Here is a 4,519-nt window from a genome sequence, read left to right on the forward strand (position 1 = left end):
ATTTAGGAACCTCGTGAACCAACAGACCTCCTTTAGTTTATGACTTTGTGAAACAATAAAAGTTTTAAATTGAACAGGTCTGAGCCTGTGCTTAATTCAGTCCTATATAATTCGGCATCGAGCTCCCACAATCATGTTGTAAAAAATCTTTACTGAAGTGACTGTCTGACAGTATCAAAAACATTATAGAAAACAAGACTGGTCTTTTGTGGATTAGTTGGTGATTCATCTCTGGCCTCTTGATCAAACGCAATACTTTTGATCAGTGTATTAAGTTCTTTTTTTGGGGAGAAACAAACTTTGACTTCCAGCTTGTTTGTCATTTCTTTAGCATCAGTCAGGACTTTTATGATAGTTCATAAGGAAATCCTAAAAGGCTTTTTAGTTGATGCATACTTTGTTCAACATCCACTTCACCTTTGTGAAGCATTTTACCCACAATATTGACTCCATAAAGTATATGCCAAAGTACTACACTGCACAAAAATGTAGATTTCCTTTTGGTTTGAATTATGGTAATTACAACTAAAGTGTCATAGATGTCTGACACTTGATATCAAATGTCGATTGCATCAGTTCAGCATTCTCATCTCATTTAATTTAAATGTATTACGGATAGGTTGGTCACATGTTGGCCCATTATATTAAAACACTGGGATAAGCCCACAAAAAGTATAAGCACTCTGAACCATACCAAAATGCCAAAACACCAGTGTAACAACCAATGGCATCTCTAGGTATGAGATTCAAGGAATTTATGTTGCATGTGAAAACAAAAGGGAAAAAAACCCTTTTTTAAGGCCTAGTAGTATAAGAGTAATATTATAGCTGTGATGATCCAAAAATTATGCAAAGGGCAAGGATTTCTTAGGGTAATACCTTTTATTGGACCAACTATGTAGTTGGAATGGAATTAGACAAGCTTTTGGATGCAAGACATTCTTTCTCAGGTCTGATCACACTGAATCAGGAACAGCTGTCTTGCTTGTCTACCTCTATCCCAACTATATAGTTTGTCCATTAAAGATGTCACCCTAAGAAATCCTGGCTTTTTTTTAAAGTCTGAAATTCTCTCTTGAATCACCACTATATTTGCTTCCCATATTGACCTACTGTCCTGGCTTTGGCTTCTTAAATCAGCCTAAGATTCCCACTTTTTTCCATTCAAGGAAAGCTTCCATTATTCAAATATCAGTAGAAGCAAACCTGTTCAAAACTCAAATAAAACATTCTTTGATTGAAAGTTGCCTTCTCTTAACCTCAGTTGCTTTCTCTACAAGAACAAATCTAACAATCATTGTCATTGGTTCTAGCTTAATAATATCTTGGAGACAGTCAAATACCATATAATAGAATATTACTGGCAGATTTCAAAATGGAACAACTAGCTTCTTGACCATGTTCCAAAGAATTTGAGTAATATCATTTTTAATATTTTGCCAACTAATGATCATGAATTTCTTTTGGACTGATTCATTGGAGATGTTCTTCATCACAATGTGACATTCCCAAGAAAATCAACACGTTTAAAACATTTCTTATTGGGATAAATATAGCCACTGAACCTTGCAGGGGAACATTGCTATTCTATACAGTCTGATCAAATAAAAAAGCCTTTCCAAAACTGCTTGCCAATTTTTTATTAGACTTATTTGGAACTCATTAGTTTTATCACTAATACAGTCTTGCTTCAGTCTAACTTCTGAACTTCTCCACATATAATATCGGTTCATATTATCTGCCATTTTCTTATGCTTTGGTAGGACAGTCTGTTAGCTTTTCTAGATTCAAGTCACCATTCCTGGATATAGGAAAGTCTTCGGTGTTAAACAACTTTCATCAGAAGCGATGAACAGAATCAGCTAAATTAGAGTAGAGAAGTAAATCACTCTTTACATATTCTGTTTTTAAAATCATAAAAAAATGCAAAGAAGAAAATTTTCTTCCATTACTATCCAAAAGAAAATCCCTTAAATTAATTTGCAAAATGGGAACTCTTTCATTTATCACAGACCATTTAGTAGGCTCTTTCAGGGATAAAGATCTGTCTGGATCTTCTGAGGATTCCTCCATATTCCCTGAATAACTATACAATTGAATCAAGTTGTTATTGCTCAAAGATATATCCACATGCCTAAACTGAAGTGCCTTACTGGTGATGTTTTCTTCTTGTTTTCTTCTGTCAGACGTATCAGGAGAAACAAAACCTTCCTTTGTTAAGAAATCTATTTCCAGAAGTGGGAACACTTATGTGTTGGTTGGCTGAACGGAAGATTCAGAGACATCAGCTGGAATTAAACCATTGCTTTCAGAAATCTTAAAAGTGCTTGACATTGTCTCGTATTGTTGGCTTCTCTTTCCACTTGTTATTTTTTTGGTGATATTAACATCCAGAAAGCTGTTCGCATTTTCGTAAAAGATGTCACTGTTAATTTCAGTCATGGTGATACATACCGGTGGGGCCACAAGTTAAGCAATACATCTTAATGGAATATCACTCCAAATCCCTTTCCCCTTCCTGATCAGCTACTCTGCTTTCTGCTCTCTGCCCTGTGCTTCCTCCCCAATCTGCTGTTCTACTTCCTGCTCCCCATGCTATCTGCTACGGTGCTACCAGCCACTTCCCAAATCTGCTGTGCACCACACAGAGAGGCTGCCCATGCCATTTGTGATTTGTACTATCAGTGAAGACCACTAGCCAATTGCTCATGTGCACAAACACAGGCTAATCTAGGAATTGCTATCCAACAAAATACAAGCCAACTCAGTTGGATAAAAAGGACTATGTATCATCTATTGTTCAACAGCAAGTTCTATGACATTGTTAATTAGCTAATTTTAACAGAAAACAATGACTGTCATAAAATAGTAAATGTTTCACATTTAAACATTTGCTTTTATGTTACTCCTAACTTCTTCCTAGGGTAGATGTCTGAGTACATTGCCTACTGTTAAACCTGGCCAGACTAGTTCAGGTATCTCTATACTGCACTGCTCAATGCAATTTACACATACCCTTAGGGCTTATCTGCACAGAAAAGTCACTATAAAGTAAAGTAGGATATGAATTTACAGTACACTAGCTACTGCACACTAACATCCCATATGAATACTCTTAGTTTGCAATAAATGCAAGGTAGCTTATTCAGCTTTCAAAACTGAGCTACTTGAAACATAATCCCACTGATAAACAGCCACACTAGGCTGAAAAGATATGACCAGATGTTGGTGAAGTACAATAAAAATAATTGGAGCCCAGCAGACAAATACATGGGTTCAGTAAGAAACCAATGAAACAAGAGAAACCAGAATTTACAGTAGCTGACAAACAGGAGTATCACCCACTGCTGAGCAACAGGCACACAAGCTATGGATTTGATACTAGTACCACAGCATGGTATTCTCAGTTTGAGAAAGGAAAAAGAACAGTCATGGTGAGCTCTGTCATACCTTCTAACAGAATAATGGGCTGTATTTTCAAGAAGATGGACAGGAAGATGAAAAACTGAAATAAAAACAGACCCTTATGTGGACTCCCTAAGACTACCACAACTCAGAGTTTCATTGACCTGAGAGAACCAAACCTGTGAAAAGAAGACACCAGTATACCAACTGAAAAAGTGGTTCACCCCAAAAAGTGATGAGAAAATATGCTATATCCGTAATGAGCCAAAACTACTCAACAGAGCATTGTAAAGAAGTCACAACCCATTACCAACAATTGAGGATGTATTACTGGATACAACCAGGGAAAAAAAGTTCAGTTTGCAATATCAAACATGAATTCCAGCATATTGAACTGGAAGGACCATCTAAGCACCTGAGAACCTTTGCCCACACTGCTAGTATGAATTCTATAGGTCTAGAGGCATCAGAGAAAAGACTGTTTAGGACCACGATATCAAACCATAGGAACAAAACAGGTACTGGAAGAATATTAAGCTAAACTCACATAAGATAAAGCTAGACTGAGAAACAGGGATCGTTAAAGAAATTCTTTCATTTTATAGGGACAGGCATCTATCTTTCCAGATTTTGTTCATACTTGCCAGAAGCCTGTGAATCCTTGAAACAGTTAACATGCAACAATGCAATATAACAACAATCAGAACCCCAAAAGCAAACATTTGGAATAGAAAGAAAAATCATAAATGAAGCAACATTCAGAAAGTACTCTAACTGTCTTATAATACAGAGAAACAGCTGAAGTTACGATGCAATGCTTCAAAAAGAGGTGTAGAAAAATACTGATGCAAAGTCAGCAGCTCATAGTATTTGTCCTGAGAGACATATAAAAAAGCAATATGCTAAGGTGAGATAGAAGCTACCAGATCTTCTCTTTGGAATGGGACAATTCCCTGGAACATGAAGGGAGCAACACAAGTTGAAGGAAGGAAAAGTTTAGAGATGGCATCAGAACATCAGTGTGTATGCAAAAACTGCAGGTGTAGCATCCCTGTACACAATCTTGTTACTGGAGCATCAGTTTAGTTCTGTGACAACGGAGTCCTTTCATGTT

This window comes from Crocodylus porosus, unplaced genomic scaffold (genome assembly GCF_001723895.1).
Source record: "Crocodylus porosus isolate Cpor-Errol unplaced genomic scaffold, CroPor_comp1, whole genome shotgun sequence".
Classification (NCBI taxonomy): domain Eukaryota; kingdom Metazoa; phylum Chordata; order Crocodylia; family Crocodylidae; genus Crocodylus; species Crocodylus porosus.